Source organism: Talpa europaea (assembly GCF_964194135.1).
Source record: "Talpa europaea genome assembly, chromosome: 6".
In the NCBI taxonomy this organism is placed as follows: Eukaryota; Metazoa; Chordata; class Mammalia; order Eulipotyphla; family Talpidae; genus Talpa; species Talpa europaea.
The window spans coordinates 111,925,245-111,949,535 of NC_140072.1; positions in this window are offsets into that span (position 1 = coordinate 111,925,245).

Genomic DNA, 24,291 nt, shown 5'->3' on the forward strand with positions numbered 1-24,291 from the left:
AGAATCTCTGAATGAGATGCAATTTGAGGAAATAAAAGGTATCTAAATAAACCATCAAAACCAAATATTTTTTTGATCAGAGAAATGGTGGAATGATAATGGTGTAGATGCATATTACATGCATCTGAAGGGGTGTGAATCTATAGCTTTAGATCATATACAGTGTTGTAAGTCAATGTTACCTCAAGAAATAAGTAAATAAATAAATAAATTAGGGGGAAGGGGGAAACAATATACCATCCCTGATGAATAGCAATAAAGCAATGATGTGGTAATCAATGACTTTTCTGTTTATCTGTAACCAAGTAAGGTAAGATGATTCCACCTCTCACAGTTCAGTTTCAGTGGTTTCACAGAAAATGATATGCTGGGCTTCCTGGGTGGTGCAGGGGGTTAAGCGCAGCGCTGTGAAGCTGTCCACAACCTCTGCAGCACAAGTTCGATCACTGGCTGGCTAGGGGCCTACCCACAAGGCACAGACCTCTCCTGACTCGCCTGCTGCTCCCCTTAGCAGTGTATTTCAGTCAATCTGCCTGTTCTGTTCCTCACCCTGTCTCTGGTGAATCCTCTCACCTCCTGTGCCTCTGGCCTGTACCCCAGTTCTTGTATAAATAAATTAATCTTAAAAATAAAAAAAAAGAAAGCGATATGCTACCTGAGAGGAAAGAAATACATTGTCCTTTTAGCCTTTCTCTTTTTGGTCTTTCCCAACTCATTAAACATAGTTTGATGGTCAACGGTAAATTCACTCTCTATGTATCTCATTCCATCCAGACACAGGATGTTGTCTAGTATATTAGCAACACACACACACACATTGGTAAATGAATCAGCTGTATACCTTTCATTCATGCATTTATTTTCAAGTGCTTATTTACAAAGAATCAGATGGGTTTTCTGAGAGGAATATTAATATAACTTCTTTTAAAATGATAATTATTTGGTAGATCAAGATGGTTCTGCTCAAGGAAAGAATTTGAGTACAAATATAGAGAACTCACAATGAATATTGGAGGAGATGGGAACTCTAGCCTCTGTCCTTTTAAGCATGTGAACATATTAAATCTGACTCTATAGAGCTGCTGGTGCTCAATTTGGTTCCACATCTGGTATCTCACACAAGACTCATTCCTTAAGGAATTGACTATAGGAGGCATACCAAGATTTAAATTGTGGTATCCAGGTCATTATGATGGAGTGTATCATTGGTCACATTTAATTTTAATGGAAATATGATCTTTAAGGAGTTATTGGGATTTTGTAAGTTGGTACAGCTCTTGTGTGGAATTAAATTGGCAGTAAATATAGATTCAGAAATAACCAGTGTAGAGAACTCTAATTATTATTTTTTTAAAAGATTTATCCATTTATGTACACAAGAACTGGGGTATAGGCCAGAGATGTGGGGGGTGAGAGGACTCTCCAGAGACAGAGTGGGGAACAGAACAGGCAGACCAACTGAAACACACTGCTGAGGGGAGAAATGGGCGAGACAGAAGAGGTCTGCTGCGCCATGTGGGTAGCACACCGGCCGGCCAGGGTTCAAACTTGTTCTGCAGTGGCTGCGGATAGCTTCATATGTTGCATCTTAACCCCTTGCACCACCAGGGAGGCCCCCGGGAACTCTAATTCTAACTGTACCTCATGTCTGTGGTCTCCCCAACATCAAACACGTAACATGGCTCAGCTTCCCTATCAATGACAACAGGCAATCTGAAGTCGTTTCTTTCTTTCACACCTGGCATGTTTTTCAGTACTGGTGAGCTCAAGAGCATTCTCTCTGTAAGTTTGTAAAACTTCAGTGCCTAAGAAAATTCTGAATTATTGTTGCCCATGAAGTTCAAGAGAAAACATTTGATTAAGCAAAGCCAAGTTTATTAGATAAACTGCTTGCTGTAAGGGTGGCTGTTGTTGTGATAGTCTTAGGAGTTTTGCAAAAGATTTTGGTAAAGGAAGCATTTTCATAAGATTTTAGATTCTGGAATCAAGTGATTTAATACCCACCTTTAAGGTGGGGAAGTGATAAGGTATTACCAAAACCTGTGAAAGACATAATTGTTTAGGATTATTGGATACTGTGAGGTGAGAGCCTAGTAGTGAATCAACATATGTAAATTATTGTCCAATAAGCCATATACCCACATGACTAATATGTAGTTGTATTTTCCTGGACACTAGGTTTGTAGAATTTTCCTGATATAGTATTGAAGGTTTTATTGTTTATAACATAGCTTTATGAGTTTAAAAAATATATCAGAAATCTCAATTTCCATTTCCTGTGCTTAAGTGCTTTACACAGGTGATCCTAATTCTCAATGCTATTCTTTCTCCTGTTTTTATTTCCCTTTTAAAATTATCATATCAGAAAGAAAATAATTTCATTTTTTTTGAGTTATTTCCAATGGAATGTAGGTGGAGATGGTTTACATAAGCTCTGAGAGTTTGTTGGTAGCATCTGTTTAGAAGTCCCCATCCAATGCTATTATGTTGTTAGCTTGACATAGTCACAGTGGCAGTATTCACCCCACAGAAATCGTCAAGCATTTCAAGTGAGTCAATTAAATTTTTACCCGGGTACCACTGCATGTAAGATTAGGCCTAATACTGTCACCCCCACATATAGTTCTTCTTGTGAAAACTGCACTTTTGGTTACAGTTGAAAAAAAAACCAAAAACAAAACTGAATGTTTCTGAGGTTACCAGCACTTTTTCAAGGCAAGTACTTTAGAATAATATGTACTGCATGAGTGAAACTCAGTTCTATTCTAGAACCAAGCAATGAGAACAGTCAGAACTGACTTCCCAATATTTCAAGAGACAATGCTATTACTGATAAAAAGGGGAGGGCACTCTTCACACAAGTGGACTAAATTTGTATTTGGATAACATAAGTTCTAATTTATGTTTTTAATATAAGACTGGAAAGGGAATTAGAAAAATTTTAACAGTGATGAAAATGTTGTATACCTTACTAATGCTGTTGGTTGGAGAATTGCATGAATTTATCCACAAAACTGTAGGTCTAAATCAGATGAATTATATTGATGCAAAGTAAGCTTCATTATATTAGCATCTATGAAAAAAATGAGGTTGACCTTGTTTGTATCTCAACTCTATTAGAAAGATGCACAGAGAGAAGATCTATTACTTCCTGTATTATATTCATTTATTTTCGAAAAAGTGTCTTGTAATCTAGGAAATCCATGTTAATTTAAATGCGAAATTTCTAATTTGACCTCATAATTTAGGTCTTGGGTTTATAAATGTTTATTTTGATAAGAATCTCCTGGAGGGCCTCCCTGGTGGCACAGCGGTTGAGCACTGGGTTGCGACATTGCCCACAGCCTCTGAAGCGCGGGTTCGATCCCCAGCTGCTCCTGGCCACCGGAGGAGGGTCCCACATGGCGCGCAGACCTCCCCGGTCGCCCGCTGCTCCCCTCAGCAGTGTACTTCGGTCCTTCTGCCTGCTCTGCTCCCCGCTTTGGCTCTGGTGAATTCTCTCATCCTCCCGGCGCTTCTGACTGTACCCAGTGCTTGTATAAATAAATAAATAAATCTTTAAAAAAAAAAAAAAAAGTCAAACCTACTCTTTAAAAAAAAAAAAAAAGAATCTCCTGGATTGCCAGACTCTTCCCAAAGTTTATTGTTAAGGAAATTTGGGGCCATGTCTTGAACTGTAAACACAATAGTATCTCAGGTGATTCCTTTTATTTGGTAAATTTAAGTACACTGGCATGGACTTTAAAGTATTTTCCCAATGTTATAAAGTTCTTAACAGGGATTATATAGTATTTTTAATTATTTACTGTTCTTTGCTAAGATAATGGGAGGAGAGCGAGTAGATACAATCCCAATTAGATTTTTAAGCAAAAACTGAATAAATTAGAATCTCTGTAGAAGTTGAGCAAATTCTACTGCTGCTCCTTTCCTCACTTCCTAATGTAAACTCATAAGAGCTTTTTAATCATTCCATCTATACTCCAAGGATTAATGGAATTAGATGCTCACAAAAATCTACTTATTTCTAACTATTTGAAAACAGAGATGATGAACAGATCCCTATGTAGTTAATCTAGAATTTCAGCTGATTATAGTTTAAAGATTCAGTCTTTCCAAACCTTAGGACTAATGGACCATGATAAAAATTAGATCTACAATCACATAGAAATCTTTTCCTTTTTTTCAATTCTGCAAGATTATCTTTGAGTGACTTATTTGATCAATTCCTCACTCTCCCTAGCATAAAGAAAAATACAGTAGCTCTACTTCTTACTGATATCCTAATTTGTGATATGATTTATTTAATAATTAAGTTAAATATTTACATATTAAAATGAGTCATTATACATAGGATAATCATATAATGATCCTAAAGTTACTAAGAATAATAAGCAATTTAGATGTTTCAAGGCAAAGCTTGCAATAAAGTAGGTCTATTAATGCAAACTTTTGCATCTGGCTTTAGTTACAGATAATCTTTCACTCATGCCATTATTGTGTTAAATTGAAGTATGAAACTCCTGAGCATTATATGAAAACAAAAGAGCATTATTAATTCATACCAACTCCTTGTAAAAAAAAAAAGACAAGATAACCTTCAAATTATCTTCTAAGTTAATGATGTGTTTCTCATGTGCATGTCAGTCTCACTAATATCCAATTAAATATATTTCTCATTCACCTGATCTGTAATATATGCTGTGCTTTGTGCAAACACAGCATGAAGGAATATTTACCACCTAGTTAATAGAGATCATTTAGCTGGCCGTGATACAGAGGTGTTTTCCATTTGTTATCAACACACACTGGAACACATCAGGTGTGAAATCCATAATTTAAAGCTCAAGAGCAATTTCAAATAGACATCCATCATACACATTTAATTGTCAGTTTAATATTACATTTCCATAAAGCTAAATTATTAATATGAGGTGAAAAAACAAATTGCAGCCACCAGCACAAATTACCTTACATTAGTCAAAAACACAATATAGTGTGTATTCTCAATATTTCAATAGGGAACAAAAAGTTATGGACAATGATCTGTAATAACATAGAACATATGTAATAGTAATTTTGTAGCACATGTATATAAAATACCCATATATTAAGTGGTAGTTTAGATTTTAAGATTTTTCCCCCAATATTTTGATTAAGAAATATTATGAAGATAGGGACTTTTCAAGCATTCTATATTTTACTTCCTTGTTATTAACATTATTCATTAGTATGAAAAATTGTCATAATGTATGAATGATTATTGATAATTATTATCAAATCAGTCCACAATTTCCTTAGTTTTTACCTAATATCCTTTTTATGTTCCTTGATTCCTTCTAAGATACCACATTACTTTCATTTATTGTGCTTTTCTGAGGTTACTCTAGAGTTATGAGCTTTGACAACATTTCTTATTTATGATGATATTGGTAGTATTGAGAAGTAGTAGTCAAATATTTAAATAGTGTTCTCAACCGGAATTTGATGTTTTTCTCATGATTAGAATATGGTGATGAATCTTAGGGAGGAAGATGATGGAGACAAAATGTCCTTGTCATTACATCAAATCAAGCATGCACACTCCACATGCCTGCTGTTATTAATCTAGATTACCTGACCAAGGAAGAGTTTGACAGGTTTCTCTGCTGTAAGGTTATCCCCCCTTCTTTCTATAATGTACTTTTGGAAGGAAACCATTGTGTGTAACCCACACTTAACAAGGGAGATGTTATGTTCCACATCCTGAAGGACAGAGTATCACATTATTTTGAATTCTGCATGAGATATCTTTTCTCCTTTATTTAAATATTCATTTGTAACAGTATGAACTCCTGGATATATATTTTAAAAAATTGGGCTACTATTTGGATTTATTTTTTAACTTAATTTGTTGCTCACATTATTCTATTCAATAGTTTTGGGCATTGTGATTTTGTTCAATTGACAGCTATATCTCTTTAATATAACCCAATCATGATTTTTTTGAGAAGTTTTTTTTTTTTATTTTGTGATATTATGAGAGGATTGTCTTGAATATCTTCAGCTCCAGACTAGAAAAGGCATCTCTACAAGGACCCTAGTTTCTTACAATGTACAATACTAGTATTATAAAGCAAGATCTGGGTGATGGGTATGCTTATGGTTATTGGGGTATCATTGCTTCTAGGCTTTCTCAGCTGACAGAAAGAGTTGTGTGTATACCAACCTATGTCTAAGCAAATATAATAAACATGTAATATGTAATCATTTGTATCTCTATTAACTAACTAGGACTTTTTACTAAAGTGTCTACATGACCCACTTCACATGTATCATTCTTAACTCCTTCCATTTCTTCCCCATGAATTAGCATAGCAACACTGACAATTCTGGCTCCCACCAACCACCATCCATTTACTTCACTGCACAGTTCAACAAAAATGAATAGTAGAATCAGAATTGTTGAACAGGTTTCTCAGTGAGAAACAACATACCACCCAGTATACAGTGCTTACATGCAGGTAATTTGCCTTTAGTGTAACAGCCTCCATTTTCAAAGAGCTTAGGTCAGATCCCCCCACTCCCCATCTGTCTGCTTCAATGAGGTTGACTCATTAATTTATCATACAGTTTGCCTCCTACAGTCTGCATTCCTTATAGAGATTGCCATACCCCTAATTTTTTAACTGCATGCATAAATGTTCACTCTGTGTTGTAAAATTCTATGGATTTAGAGAAATTCATAGAATCATTTTATATCATTTCAGTAACACAAAATAATTTCAAAACCCTAAATGATCCCTTGTACTTGATTTCCAAACTCTTTCCTCCCTCAAACCCATAGAAATTGCTGATTAGTTTACCATCTCTATATTTTCACATTTGACAGAATCTCACTTAATTGGAGTCATATAGTGTGCAGTCTTTTCAGATTGGATTTTTTCACTTGCCAAATATGCATATTAGCTCCCTCCGTGTTCCGTGTCTTATTCTGTCTTGATAGTTTGTTGTTGTTTTTTTTTTTTTTTTCGGATTGTTGGATAATATTCTACTATATGACTGTACCAAAGTTTGTTTATCCACATACCTATTAAAGAACATCTTGGTACTTTCAGTTTTCTGTGATTTTGCATAAAGCTGCAATAAATATTTATGTGCAGGTTTTTGTCTGTTCAAATCAGTGGAAATATCAAGAAGTTATAGATAATATGGTAAGATTATGTTTAGCTTTGTAAGAACTGCCAGATTCTCTTCCAAAGTGGATATAACATTTTGCAGTTTCACAAGCAATGAATAAGAATTTCTGCTATTCTGCAACTACCCCAGAACTTGATTGGTAGTTTTGAGGATTTTAGTCATTTTAATAAGTATGTAAAGATACCACATTGTTATTTTAATGAGATTCTATAATGATAAATGGTTGAGTATATTTCAAGTATTTAATTGCTATCTGTACTTAATTGCCATCTGTATGCTCTCTGTATATATTTTGTAACGAGGTGTCTATTTAGATCTTTTTCCCATTTATTTTTGTTTTCTAAGATTTGTTGGTTTTGTTTTCTTTCTCATTTTTTTGGTTAGTTTCACTAGAGGTTTATCCATTTTATTAATCTTATGATCTAACTAAATTTTGGTTATGTTAATTTCCTCCATTGTTACTGTTCAATTTCATTGATTACTGCTCTAATTTTTATTATTTCTTTGTCATTTCTACATGCTTTAGGCTTAACATTTTCTCTCTCTCTTTTTAATAATTTCCTACAGTGAAAGCTTAAGCTATTGATCTTAAAGTTATTGTCATTTCAATAACAATAGGCACTGCTTTTGCTGCACTCCATCCACAAATGTTGAAAACATTGCATGCTGATGATGTCTGAATTAGCCAAAATTCAGATTTTTGTCGTAAGTATCAGTGAATGAGCCTGGGATTATAGAACAGGGATTGACAAACTGTTTTGTTAAAGGTCATACAGTAAATATTTCAGATATTGTAGCCACACTATCTTGGTGTATCAACTATGATGTAGCATAAAAGTAGTCATAGACAAGACCTAAAAGAATGAGTGTCACAATAAAATTTTATTTATGCCTGCTTGAATCATATATAAGTTTTATGTATCATGAAATGCTACCATTTTGATTTTTGTTCAAATGTAAAAAAAAATGCAAAAACCATTCTTATATTCTGGGCCACACACAAATTGTCAGTAGACCAGATTTGTTAAAATATATTAAAAAGAATCAAAAGAATATGATCATATATGCTCAGTAATAATAAATTTTGATTCAGTCTTTAATCTCTGTTGTATTAGTTCTTAAGTGCTTAAACTTTCAAAGATGATGTTATTTTTAGTTTAGTTTTTTTTTTTTTTTTTTGTAAGATTTACCATTACATTCAATCTTTTCTTCTGTTGAGATTTTTCCTGGGATCTCTTCCCTTCTGAAAAACAACTTTAGAGAGAATCTGGGAACTCTACTAGTTTTCGTTAAACCCCAGGATTCTACTTTTTTTCTTAAATGAAAGAGTTTTCTTACATACAAAAAGTTAGATAGTTATTTGTCCTTAGGACTTTAAAGAAGTTACTACATTCTCTTCCGGTTAAAGCAGGTTTTGACCTTGGCACAGAAGATATAGTAATGATCTTTTCCCAACTCTCTTTGAAGACAAATAACATTGTTGATCCAAATACTATGATCATATGAGAAAATGTCAGGATATCTTAAATTGTCACAGTGTGGAAAAGGTTTCAGTTGCTCTGATAAAATGGTAAGGGTCATGATAACTCAGAAGATAAAAGAAAAGTTTTAGAAATCTTTAACTAAAGGGAGTTTGGTGCCAATTATGAGCAAGAATGTTTTTAAAGATCTTTTGGAAATTTCTAAAGGTACAGATTTAAATATAAAAATGTGAAATTTTCTCTTGGTAATATTGTAAACAACATTATTTTTTCATGTAAGTAAATGGTAATTATAAACAATGTTTGAGTCTCAGAACCAGAAGAAATTCTCTATATATCTGAAGTGGAATTGTAAGATGCCTGTATGTCATTATTCCTTGACTCAATCTGCTGCAATGAAGAAATCACTTTGAAATAGATGGCCTATCTTGCTGAGGGGAAAAACTAGTTTAGGTTTTATATTCTCACAATCCTGTCTTCCTTTACTGAGGATTTATATATGAAAGATTCAAATATGAGAATGTTATATAAATTTCAGAAAAAGATCACCAGAATACAGGCACTCAGGAGAACATTTATATGCATGTTGGTGGTTAAAGGGCAGATTTGTAAAGAATGTATCACATTCTCCCACACAAATGCCACTCAAGGGATAGAGAAAAATAAGGAATCAGCTTAACATATGAATGATGCTTTCTATATGAAATCTGCCTTCTAATTACCAATATGTACTCTTGAGGTGGCTAAATATCATTGCAGAAGCATCACTTTATGATACATAATAAAAACTATCTTCTTCTAAAACAAGTACTTTTTTTTTATTGCTACCACATTATCTGCAATAGGGTTTTACTTACTTTCTCAGCTTCATACATATTTTAGTGGTTAAATATTGCTATTATATTTAATAGCTGATATTTATCTACCCTTTCCAATTGGAAATATTAATTCTATTATTTGGCAAAAAAATCTGACATGCTTAATAATTTGTGAGCCAACTATTGAGAATTCTGGGCAGCTGATATTGACTAGAAAGAAATGTTTTTGTATCTGACTACTCCCTGCCTGACTTTGGAATAATCTTGAGACTTTACCAAACCTCTGTGGTTAAATACAATAAAGGAAATTAAGATGTTATATCTGCCAGGTACTGGTGGCAAGTGTCTTTATAAAATAGACAAAAAGTGTGAGAAATAATACACGTCTAGTCTAAGGCAATGAAGCAGAAAGATGACCAAAATAAAGGAGACAAGAAATGACTTTTAAGCCATTCTTATCTATTGTTTTGAACTTACCCCTAATTATCTTTTTATCAGAGACTTTGTCTTTTGCCCTTGTAAAAGAAATCTGACAGGCAGTTTCCTACCTTGAGTTTTCCTACCTGCAACCATTCAGAATTTATCAGCTGTTGCATGGTGAAAGCAAAAGGACAGGTTTGTTTCTATTTTTTGAAACCATCAATTGACAGTAAAAGTGATGGAAATATGTTCTGCTCTGTTGAAATTTATCATAAACTGCATTCACCCAAAGAAGGGCTACAAAGTATTTCAAATTATCAGTGGATACCTTTTATTCAGAAAATCCAGAACAGGAGAAAAATCTTTTTTTTTGGGTGGGGGAGGGCATCTATTTTTTAATACTGAGGTAGCATTATTTACAATGTTGTATAGGATCTCCCCTTTCAGATGTTTTTACTCCATAACACTTACCACCAAAGCACCTGTAGTCCTCCACTATATCTACTGTGCCCCTCCCCAATCTCTCTCTTCTCCCTGCCTCCCACTCTGGTACCCTCAGTTTTATAGTCTGGGCTTGTTATTGGTTAGACTTAGCCAAACTATCTTAGAAAATCTGTTAGACTTAGTCAAGGAGCAAGAGGCAAACTGCTCCTGATTTATAATGACTGCATGTCCAGAATTTGTATATTTAGAAACAGTTCTATTTTAAAACATTTTCTCGGGCCTCCCTGGTGGCACAGGCAATTGAGCGCCTGTGCTGTGAAGCTGTCTGCAGCCTCTGCAGCGTGAGTTCAATCCCGGCCAGCTGGCGAGAATCCCACATAGTGCAGCAGACCTCTATCTCACCCGCTGCTCCCCTCAGCAGTGTATTTCGTCAGTCTGCCTGTTCTATTCCCCACTCTGTCTCTGGTGAATCCTCTCACCCTCCTGTGCATCTGGCCTGTACCTCCATTCTTGTGTAAATAAATAAATAAATCTTAAAAAAAAGAATAATTTTTTTCAGATTTTAATTAAATGCAAAATTGTTATGAAAATATTTGCCCATGAAACTCATTCAAGTCATTCTTCAAAAAACTTTGTTTGAATGAAGTGACCCGAGTGCATATTTTCAGTTAAATAAAATGGCCCAGGTAGGTAGTGTAGGGGTTGAATCTCAGTGCTATCACTGATAAGGCCTAAGTTCAATCCTCAGCCAGGGAGAAACCCACATGGTGCAGCAGACCTCTCCTGACTCATCTGCTGCTCCCCTCAGCAGTGTATTTTGGTAGATCCACCTGCTCTGCTCCTCACTCTGTCTCTGGTGAATCCTCTCATCCTCCCATCCCCCGCACCTCTGGCCTACACTCCAGTTCTTCTATGTATAAACAAATCTTTAAAAAAAAAAAAAATGGTCCAGGTAAAAGATGAGGAGAGTCATGGATCCTTTGAAAACCTGATTAGTTCAAAGTTTCTCTAAGTTGAAAGACCTTGAAAGGAATTTTCGGTTTGACTATTTACAAACGATACTGAATGGATTATAAGCACGAATATGTTTTAGGAGACACTTTTATTAAAATTCTCTCTGGTTTGGGTTAAAAGAGATTCTGACTCAATGAGATATAAAATGACACTACAGACAGCAGCAATCTTTGGCAGGAAGCAGGCAGAAGAAGCAGCACAGCTGCCAAAGAATGTATATTCTCTAACTCCCTTTTCAAACCTGGTCAGGGAGAATAGTGGAGAAGATTTAATATGTGCAGCCAAAATTTATTCAAAATTCTATGAAGAACAAAGAACAGAATACCTACCCTCAGGGGGCAAAACCAAGAGCTAATCAAAAACCACAGTCTACCTGAAGTACAGAATGCTTTTCCAACATTTGTCACCCTGGCTGAATTTCAGAATTCATGAGTCAAAGACTGCCTATGTGATTCCCATCATGCACTTTTCTTAATGTAATAATTTACTAGTGTCCTCTTGTCTCTCTTTCCCATTGTAGATATCAAGTGAGTAAATGATTGTTTTTGTTTTAGTTGTTGGTTTTCTGAATCAAGAGATGATTATTTCAGAAATGAATTAGATATAGATTTGACTTTAATCACAACCTTTGTTCTAATTTACTGTTATAATTGTATAAAACCTCTGGGAGATGTTTTGAAAGAGATAAGTATAATTTGTAAGCAGTAAAGTGGCAAATATTTGAGACCAGCAGGTTATGGTGGACTGTAATGCTGTTGCAGGGCAGGGAAAGGGTATGCCAGAACCCCCAAACCCGCCTATTATAAATAGGTTCTGCCCTCCACTATATTAACACAAAACATACGCTAGTAAATAAGACCCTCACTGGAAAGGAAATTTAATTAGTGTGCATCAAAGAAAAGACAAAAAATATTGTTTTCAAATTACACACCCAAAGTTACCCATCCCCTCGTAGGTAAATTTTCAAACATGGTTGGATCAAAACAGGGCCACTGAGTCCTGGAAGCCTGACACAAGTCTAAGAATATGTTGCCTTCTGCTAGGGACCCATAGGAAAGGGGCAGAAGGGCCCAGCACATTTGGGACAGAAGGAGCAAAATCAAAATCAATGCTGCCATTGTTAACTTCTCCACAGGTCTCTCACCCACATCTGTTTCAACTAGTCCAGGACCAAAAGCAAGTGCGGCTTCTTCACATGTCTCTGCTCCATGTGCCTCCTCCAGGTCTCCTCCTGGCTCCCCAGGCTTCTTCCTTCCTTCCTCAGTCTCTTCTGCAGCTCTATTTCTCCCTGCCCAGCTACACCCTTCCTTGGGTGTAGGGAACCTGGAGCCTCCCCTTTCCCTGGGACCACCCTGTTATACTATTTGCTCAAAATTTGCATTTCTTTCCTCTCCGTGCCATGCTTCTCTAACCCCATAGATTTATAACGGGCATGTAACCTGCTTGGCAACGAGACTACAAGCATAATTGAATGTGAGTGTTCTAAGCAGAAGATTTGAGAGGCCATTTACATATATATTTGTACAACTTTTTGCTCCTTCTTTTCATTATAAGAGAAGTCATTACCAATAAGTTTTTAGTGTGTATATTTATATGTATTATCCTGAAAATAACACAGTTTTTTTTTTTTTCCTGGGCAATCACAGATTGTTTACACTACAGGAATACTTTACAGAGTTGCACCACATCCCAGTTCCTCTCCTTCAGGGTCATGGAATGAGAACCAGCTGGTTAGCAAGTGCTGAATGGATTTCTTTTTTGTTTTTAAAGATTTATTTATTTATCCATACAAGAGCTGGGGTACAGGCCAGAGATGTGTGGGGTGAAAGGATTCACCAGAGACAGTGGGGAACAGAACAGGTAGATTGACCGAAGTACACTGCTGAGAGAGCAGTAGGCGAGTCAGGAGAGGTCTGCTGCGCCATGTGGGTTGCTCCCTGGTCAGCCAGGGATCGAACTCGTGCTGCAGTGGCTGCGGACAGCTTCATAGGTTGCGTCTTAACCCCTCCTTGCACCACCAGGGAGGCCCTGAATGGATATCTTATACCACAGGAGTGGAACCCTCAAATTAGGAATCTGGGAGAGTCCACTGAAGTGAGACAGTAATTCCTTCTCCCCTTTTGACAAAGGGGGCAATAAACCTGTTCAGAGTAACTTGTTCCCAGAGTAATTTACCTATTTTGGGAATATAAATGACTGGCCCAATGGCTCTTTGTTTCACCATTCCCCACCTTTTGATATGTAAATTCAAATAAGAAGGGAAGAGACTTTCTCATTATTCAGTCTTTTTTTTTTTTTTTTAATTCCAAGGCAGGATTTTTAAACTAGACCCCAATCTTATCATCAAAAGGATAAACTGAGGGCCTCCCTGGGGCGCAGCGGTTGAGCATTGGGTTGCGAAGCTGCCATAGGCCTCTGCGGTGCTGGTTCGATCCCCGGCTGCTCCCCGGCCACCGGAGGAGGGTCCCACATGGCGCGCAGACCTCTCCTGCCGCCCGCTGCTCCCCTCAGCAGTGTACTTCGGTCCTTCTGCCTGTTCTGCTCCCCGCTCTGGCTCTGGTGAATTCTCTCACCCTCCAGCGCTTCTGATTGTACCCAGTGCTTGTATAAATAAATAAATAAATCTTAAAAAAAAAAAATCACATTTAAAAAAAAAAAGAAAAGATAAACTGAGCAAACAATATATATGTTTTTTCCCATTTATACCCCTAGACCTGCACCCTGGATTTGTGAATAAGAAGACATGAAGCCAAAGCAACCCCAGTTGGGCCCAACAGTTCTGAAATTTTCCACAAATAGTTACCAAGAAGTAACTATTTGTTCTTTTAAAGTCTTGAGATCTTGATGTTGCTTTATAGGCACTATGTCAAACTAAAAATTCAGGAGGCAATTAAAAAGACAAAATACACAGTTGTGGAATCCAAAATTTGCAAATCAGGATACTGAGACTATCTAAAATGTGCTCAATAGAGGGATAATGTCAAGGGTTTTTGTAGGAGGAAAATAGGAAGATGAGGTTTGTAAAGTTGATGAGTGTTAACAAGCTTAACCTATTTTCTCAATATATAATTGGTTTCAGATTCTCTAGAAAGGATTAAAGAACTTGACATTCTGTCTTTCAGCCAAAAGTCCATAATTAACATTTCTTTTTGGATGAATTCTCAAACTATTGTTGCTTGATGGGTTCTTAAAATAATTGCTTTTGGCCCAGTTCAAGGATACAGGTAGTTTAATTTCTCAGTAATAACTCTCTGGCCCTGTCTTAAAAAATACCTTTATTGATGTCAGCTTTTCACAACCATAACACCATTGAAGCTGAAATGAAACTTTGCAAAATCTTCTCTCACATCTGAAAACTCTGACTTGTATTTAGACAAAAAAAAAAAAAAAAGTTACAGCTGTACAGTAGTTAAAGCAGTAAAGAAGAAAAAAAAAAAAGTTTTATTTGAGTCTATTGCAATAGAGGAAAAGAGATCTCAGTATAGAACTGGGCTTAAATTTGAACCTAACAAGGAGAGTAGAGATTTATAGCCAGAGGGCAGGATGGATGGGGACTGGTAGATGGAAAATTACTAAGAGGGAAGAATAATTTTTTTAAAAAACTGATCTAAAGGATTTTTTGCAAAGGCAGGACAAGGCAATCTTGATAAGGATCATAAGAAATTTAATCAGATACTAAAGTTATCTAAAGATAGTAGAGTGGGGAATTATGAGTAAACTGACAAGGGAATTGATGGTAAACTGGTCCATGTAAAGAGTGACAGAAAGTACCAAAATGTAGGAACCAGTATTCAGAGGAGACAAACTAAAGTTTGCTCAAGGAAAGATAGCCAGGTGCTAAGAATAGTTCCATGAATATAAACAACTCATCAAAACATATAAAAAAAACCTTATTTTTTTATTTTTTTAAGATTTATTTATTTATTTTTACAAGCGCGGGTTACAGTCAGAAGCGTGGGAGGGTGAGAGAATTCACCAGAGCCAGAGCGGGGAACAGAACAGGCAGACCGATGGAAAGACACTGCTGAGGGGAGCAGCGGGTGGCAGGAGAGGTCTGTCGTGCCACGAGGGACCCTTGCTGGTGGCCAGGTATCAAACCGGCACTGCAGAGGCTGTGGGCAGTTTCTCAGCCCAGCGCTCAACCGCTGCTCCACCAGGGGAGGCCCACCTAGTTTTTTTGAATAAACAAAGATTTAACTATGAGCGCAAGAGTATGCTTGTAGGGTAAGGAAAAATATCAGGCTTTTCTGCCCTCCCGCCATCAGGATAGATGAGGGAACCCTGTGATCCTGAATGCATGCCTGATGGCAGGCACCTGGAGTGGGTACACCTGGGCTAAGACTGTGCTTTTAAGGGTGGCGTCACGGGGACGCCAGGAGAAGCCGAAGCAGAAGCTGTAAGAGAAGCAAAGAAGCAGCAGAGAACTCCAGAGAGCCCAGATAGAGGGAAGACTTGCTGGGGGCTGGGAGGACTGCCAGCCTCTGGCCCCCCAGCACCCCTGCCTGCCATGTGCCTGGTGAACCCCAATAAAAGACCTGCAAATAACCACTGAGGACTCTGACTCCTCCTTTACCCGGTCTGCATGGGATCAGAAAACCTGCACTGTGTCCTGTCCTGCCCCTACAATGCTGTAATCAAATTTTTGGGTAAAATGCACATAAAAGACACACAATTTTCATTATTTACTGTTAAGAAAATAATTATTTTAATCCTTTAATATTTTTATAGGTTTACTAAGATCTTAAAAAAAGCCTGCTTATTGTAGAAATTAGAAAAAAAAAAACTGACAAGGCACTGAGAGATGAAGCTTCACTGCATTTTGCCCACTTGACAGTCCCCTCCTCTGTGACATATCCATTTCATTTTTTTATACAGAAATGATGTGTTGTCTCTTGAGATAATATTTCCTGAGAAGGATCAGTTAGTAAAAGGACAGCTTGAAGTCTGCTAGTCTTTTATTGTTGGTGATACAAATTCTTAAAGTTAAAGAAAAACTGATTTAGCAAGACTGTTCTAAATTCATTCACTCAACAACTTTATTTGTGAAATATATCCTTGTTTCATTGCCATAATGTTTTCCACTGTAGGAACAGTGCTCAAAAAATGTATTTGCTCTACTGTGGATGAATATTTGTGTTGCATTCATATTTTTGCTTTTAAGATATAACAAATTGTTTTACTAGGTTCTAAATTCCTTAGAAAGACTGCCATTTGAATTGGCAATGTTTATATTGTTCTGAGAAAACTGGGATAAAGCAGAAAGAAATTTCAGTAAAAAAATACTTGCACATTTCTTCTTAGAGGGTGAGTAGAAAATATAACTTTAAAATTATTTGTCACTATCAACTAAAGCTAAATATATTAATACTCTGATTTTTTCACTCTAAGAGGAATTCGGCAAATATTTATCCTAAGCAACATTACAAAATATTCATAACCATGTGTCATGAGAATTGAATTGACACATTCATGGAATACGAATGGGGCAATTGAGTTAGACAAAATTTCAATTAAATGTAAACACTTGTGAAGATACTGATAAGCAAAAGGCAAGAATAGATAAAACCTGACAGCTGAGAGGCCCTGCCTGAATTAAAATTAACAGTGCATCTGACACTGTAGCTCTGAAAAGTGGAATAAATATAGCTACTGATTTGAAAGGATTATGGACTCCTTGCCTGAAGTCCTGAAGCCTTCACCAGCTTTTGGCTAGAGAGCTGTGAACTCTTTCTCAGAAGTAAGTTCCCATCCCTGCAGATGGACAGCTATGAGGAAATCTCCATATGGGTTCACCAGACTCAGGTTTGCCAGTCTCCCAAGTCTTTGAAGAGGTTAGTAATCTTCTTTTTGCTACCATGTGAATTGGGGAATATGTTTATATTGTAATGTGGATTCCCCCCAATAAATTCATATGGCAGTTATATGCAATTTGTGGAAATTAGTACTCTTAAGATTCAAGCCTGGTAAAACAATTTGTTATACTTGAAAGTAAAAATACGAACACAACACAGATATTCATACATAGAGAAAATACAGTTTTTGAGCACTGCTCATACATTGGAAAGCATTATGGCAATGAAATAAGGATATATTTCACAAATAAAGTTGCTGAGTGAATGGATTTAAATACATACTAATACCTATGTTTTTAATCCATTTATATAAAGTATCCAAACAAGAAAAACTAATCTGGGGTCTCCCTGGTGGCGCAGCGAGTTGAGCACAGTGCTGTGAAGCTGTCCACGGCCTCTGCAGCGTTGGTTTGATTCCCAGCCAGTCAGGGAGATTCCCACATGGTGTGGCAGATCTCTCTTCTGTCTCGCCCGCTGCTCCCCTCAGCAGTGTATTTCCTCAGTCTGCCTGTTCTGCTCCCCACTCTGTCTCTGGTGAATTCTCTCTCCCTCCCACGCCTCAGGCCTGTACCCTAGCTCTTGTATAAATAAAAATAAATCCTTTTTTAAAAAAGAAAGATATAGGAGGAAATTTATTTTTAAAACCATGACAGGAACTTTTGTAATACGCCGAGGATTTAAATTAGCAGATTTTTTTTTTTTTTAAGAATTATTCCTTTATTGTAAGATTTTTATTTTGTGCAGAAGAACTGTGGTGCAGGCTAGAGGTGCAGGGAGTGAGAGGATTTGCCAGAGATAGAGTGGAGAGAAGAACAGGCAGTTTTACTGAAGTACACTCTAAAGGGGAGCAGCTGGCAAAACAGGAGAGGTCTGCTGCACAGTGCGGGTTAGTTTCCTGACCAGGGATGGAACTCAGGTCTTCGTGGTAGTAGTGCTGAGACTTAACCCCTACACAAGCAGGGAGGCCCTAAATTATCAGATTCTTGAAGGTTATCAAGCCCTAAGCAAGACAAATACAAAGAAACCTTATCTGGGCACATTGTATTTCAAACTACTAAACACCAAAATGTAAGAGAAAATAGAGAAAGGAGCCAGAGAAAAGTCTATTTTATGTAAGAGAACACTATTATAAATATTTAATTCTGTAGATTTCTATCTAGAAATATGGCTATGACACTTTAAGAATGAATATGAAATAAAAAAACAGTTTAAAATAACAGAAAGGGATGAAACTTCACTGCTATCTGGCTTTCACTAGGGGAAAAAAAAAAAATTACCTGAAAGACTTTCTCTAGCCTGAAGGAATTAAATGAACAAGAAGTGATAAATATTTGGGCCATTATTTAATCTTGATACTAAACTCTTTTAAGGTAAGAATCACAATTTTGCAGTGCAGTGTTTTTATATGCAATGGAAACATAGTGATGAATTATTTAACTGCTCATGGTTTAGTATTTAGCATATTCTATTAAATGTATGACAAGAGCTCTCTTTCTCACTGGTATGTAACCTCTCTTGAAAAGAAAGAACTACTTTCAATTTAACTGTGCCTCTCAGCATGTTGTACAGTTTCTGGTACATAACTTATATTTAATAAATGCTTGTTAAAATTTTGACACTTTTCAATCTCTAATAATTTTTTATACCAAATATTCTCAGCACGTCATTACAAAAATCAAGGGAGGTCAGCGTTACTTCTTGTACTTTAGATGTAAGTGGAAATATAGAAAATGTGATATACCCAAGATTGCTCTACACAAAGTACACAGTATGTTTGAGTCTGAACTAGTCCATTTATTCTTGCTCTATATCTAATATGTAGTTGAGAAAATAAATTTTCTGAATGTATTTCTAGATCTAAAATTAGTCACAACTAAACTATTAATTATCGCTGCTACATCTACAGATTTAGATTTTAAGATTTTAAAAGGTATTCAATAATTATGGTTTTATATATATCATAGTTAGAATTTTTGACATCTTTAAATTTATTTTACTTTCCCAAAATATATGAAAATGACCTTCATCATTTTGTATCCTCATGCTTTTCTTCATTAATGTTGTTCTCATTAAATATTTAAATATGCTAGACGCAATTTAACTCTTTAATAACACTTTTCTTCAAATATTAATCTAGATACATTATTAATAGAAAGGAAATATCTGCTCTTCATACTTGTAGCTTCACTTTGAAATTAAATCTCTTAATTTAAAGAGTTCTGGTAACATGCCTTTTTTTTCTTTTTTTAAGAAATAGGGTACAGGCCAGCCGCACGGGGTGGGGGTGTGTGTGAGAGCATTCGTCAGAGACAGAGTGGGGAACAGAACAGGCAAATCTATTGAAATATACTGCTGAGGGGAGCAGGGGGTGAGACAGGGGAGGTCTGCTGCTCCATGTGGGCAGCTCTCTGGCCGGCTAAGGATCGAATTAATGCTACAGAGGCTGCGAACAGCTTCAAAGAGTGCACTCAAAGAAACCCCGCGCCACGGGGAGGACCAACATGTTTAGTTTTCAATATCGACTAGCACGGTGTACCACCAAATTTGTTACGTCTGGGGGAATTGGTGTTGTATTTATCCTTTCAATAAAATCTGGTTCCAGAATCTGGGAATGAGTGAAAAAAGGAAACTTTAAAGAATAGGTGAATAAACTTCGAGTAGAGCATAGACCACTGGCTTCTTTATCCACCAAAATGTTAATGAGCTGATAAAAAAAAAATTACAATTGTTACTAAGATAGGAATACAAGAATTCCCTAATTCTACCTTTGCTAATTGCTATCTATTAGCATTTTTTATGTCACCTGGTATTCTTCAACACCTATTTGCATATACCAAAATCTTATCCCCACTGAATGGGATAAATGTTACTCTATTTTTATATCAAATTTCATAAGGATGAAAGAGCCCTAAATCCAGAAACTTCAATAGAAGAAAGAAGAAGTTTTACTTCCAAAGATTTGTGAGTGAAAGTTTATAACAAATTTGTCTCATCCTAGTTAATCTCAAAATATATGCCAATGTGTCTTTCTGGGCTGTGAGTATTTGCTCATCAAGGAAGCAGCAAAGTGCAGTTCTAACCTCAAGAGAAAATGGCTTTGGTATCTTCTGGGTTGCCTTGTTTATCAAATGAAAAACTAGACAGATAATAATGTAGTAAAAATGAGTTTACAGGCAGATTAGTGATTGTCCATTCTCTCCGATACCATTTTAAAGCTTCTGTGAAATGTGCAAAGAGAAGAAACCTAGCGTTTTAGGCAGACCAAAAGACAGCTATGCAAACTCAGTATATCAAATAATTTATTCATATAATCTGGCTTTTTGTAGTAACTTTCTTATAAAAGGATATAAAACTACCCAAATGGTTGCATTTTCACTTGGATTCCATTACAGAAGTGAAAGTGAAAAATAAGTACATTGGTATATCTTTCCTCTGAATCCCCCAAAAGGCATGCAGTTAGTATTTTTCTGCAGAGACAAAAGAATATTTCTCTATGGAATAATGCATAGTAATAATGACTGTGACATTATGTCTTCACTATTTTAGGGGAAAAACAACAGCACATAGCTACTATAAATACATGCTTTAAAAATAAGCTCGATAAAGGTTGCCAGACATAACTTTATCCATGAGATTGTAGCATGTATGCCCTTGTGCTAATAAACTTGTGTATTATATAAACATGTTTGTCTAAAATATGTACACAATCCCTTTATACTAAGCATTTTACAACTTTATGACAGAAAAAGTAAGCATCTTTTATATAATGAAAACAAAATATTGAGAGAGTTACAGGATTGAATGTGGCAGTCAAAAATAACTTTTTTTCATATTTCATATCAGTTTGTTTTGACAGCTGTAGTAACAGAGTCAAAGGTTTGATCACAACTGTGTGGGATATATCCTCATCAAGTCCACAGTTTCTGCTTCCCAGTGGATTTAGTGTCATTTCAATCAGAAAAGTGCCCCCAGACAAATACAGTAATGAATTGGAGATATCATTTTTCACCGTTTTCTTCTGCCAGAATGAGCCTGAAAAAAGTTGGAAACAGAAAAATAGAAACCGTAATGAAAGAAGTGGCATTAAAAATCATCTACCTAGTATAAAGCTTGTGATATGGTTGGAAAAGGAGAATTTTCCTGGAAACAAGCAGATGTAATTAGTGAGTGGCAGAACTTTTAATACTAGAAAAGCTTCCATGTACTATGGCTAAGATAAGGTACAAATAAAGGAAAAATTTACATTTTCATTTATTTAATATGCTACAGTCAATGTACATAGATTTCAAACATAAAGTGGATTCCATTTTGTATGCACTAATGGAACAAATAATAAATTGAGCATTTTTTCAGAGACTCAGTCTTAAATAGGCATTATTTATTTTTTTGTTGTTAACAAAAATAGAATAGGGTTATTTTAGTAGCTTAAAGGGTTGCTTCACTGAGAGTCTATAAAAATAATCTTTCTTCGGGTAGAGTTTGTTCATGGTTTTAAAGAATTTTGTGTTTTATATTCACATTAAGTACATGCTAAGTGTTTCTTAGTAGATGCTTTGTCAGGCAAGAATACGGAGAAATTCTGAGAGATTTTGGATACAAATAAGGCAAAGGAAAGTGATGAGAGTGAGGTTTTGTTTATGACATGAAGAAGAAAATCACAGGAAAGGTTACTGATTCCTTCCTCTATGCAAGTTTTATAACATCATTGTTAAAAATTACCACACACAGACACACATACACACACACACAACAATTTCTCTCAGGCACTTTGGTGTGCCTGTTCTGGGAAATTCTGGGAAATTCTTTTCTGGGAAATTCTTTATTATGCATGGTTTCATTATGCTCTGTAGGTGTTCAAGTAGCAGGTAGTGAGTTACTAATCTCTACATGTTAGAAGTTAATACATACTTCTCCAGTTTTGTCACTCCAAAATAATTCCAGATATTGCCATATATCCCCTAGGGGACAAAATGCCTTATGGATAAGAACTGCTGGCACAAGTGGTTCTTAAACCCACCCAATTTTATACATACGTGACATTCCCACTTATTCCATATACGCCCATATGCCACATACATATCACATCCCTCTATATTCACATCCACATAACCACACACACGGCACAAAACTACACTCACACCCACATATAAACAGCATACTCCATATATATCCAGTCCCACATATAAACATTTACTCCTATATGCATAATACACATCAAAAAGTTAGGTATTGGTATGTAATACAGTCAGTAAAAAATACTATCCTTTAACCTTGAAAAGTTTATTGTATAAACATAGGTTTTACATTTTATTTTCTTTTGTGATCTGGATATATATATCCTTAAGCAACAAGGGTAGATCTCAATAAATATTTGTTGAATAAATTAATGATTGTTTTGTCTGATGTTGACAAAAGCTTGTTTATTTTTCTGTTTTCTAGTCTTTTATTACAGAATTCACATACAGACACTTTTTTAGAATATGTTTTCACATATAGAAACTTTTAGATTATTATTTCAACGGTGTCTTGTAATATATTTTTCTATGAGTGAGTACTGTACTAGCATGTTGATTGCGCCAATATGAAGGAAGATGATATATCAAAAAACATCAATTTGAATTTCAACACAGAATGATGCATGACATCTTTGTTGAAATCAATCACACATATAATTCAGCATTTACTTATTATGATCAGAAACTTTGCAAAACCTTGTGTTGTTAAGAACATATTAAAGTGATTTGATAGCATGATAAAACTGTAAAATATATTTGCTCTGCTTCAGGCTCAGGCATTATTGAAAAACTTTTTACTCCAATGAATGCATTTTCTTCATTTGTATTATGTGGAGAAGTGTCAACTTTGGGATTCAGAAAGTAAAATTAGTCAGAAAAAGTACCCTGAAATGTTTCAGAGTAAATCTAAGTAATTTTGATTATTAAAATCACTTTATCAATTCATCACACATTGACTCAGTGTCTGTTGCTTAAAGCACCATACAAGCTATAAGTTTCTGTCTTCAGGGATCTTACAATTTATTTACATTGAGTCAATATGTAATTCCATAAGATAGAAGGAAAATACAGAGTAGGTACAAATATATTTTGTCATAATAAGTAAGTTAATAAATTGTAATAATTCTATGTTCACAAAAGATTCTATAAAGGAAATAAAATATATCATGTCGCTGTTTAAGATGTCACATAAGACAAGAAGATTATAGCCTTTGCCTTTTTTTTTCTCCATTTTCACATAGATTGTAAGGTTTAAAATCTGCCAGTTATACTAGGACTACAATTTAGAATGTACATTTTTCAAATAAGATTAGTATTTGTATTTTAATGCCTTTATTACATTAATTCAACACCAAATTAAATATTGGGATGTATGCTAATCAATGACATATACAACTTTTTTTGATAAAGTAATTAAAATTTATGTACATACATTAAATTCTCTCAGTCAGTAAGTGGTTAAGTAACTTTCTTTTTTGGAGGCTTCATATTTCTATTACTTTGATGTTTTTCTGTTTTTTGTAAATATTTCCAGTAGTTATATTCTCTCATGCATGAATGTATACCACATGGCATGCTATTGAATAGGATTTCTATAATTACTTTAGCTGTTAATTGTCTAAATATTTGACAATGACTTTCTAACAGTAATTTAAAAATTATACACTAAAAATGACTGTTTTTTCATGTGGTCATCATTTTGTTTATGCAATATGATCATCAAAAAATAAAATACATTTGCACTCCATACTTACTCCCTTTTATATAACTGTTTATTGCTGTTAATTTGTGTTAACTGAAATGTTTGTATAAGTAAACTATTTTATATAAATATTTACAGAAGTGAAAAATTCTTTAATATGAAAAATAAAACAAACATAGAGGATAAATAGTAGCTCCTATTTCTATATGCAATTTTTGTTTCATTTTTCTAAGTTTCTTATTATAATCCTTAGAGATATTTAGAACTTAGAAATCATAAATGTATAAATGATGCTTAACATTTATGTTAGACTGAATAATAGTGCCCCAATATGTCCATGTACTAATATTAACAACTTGTAAAAATGTT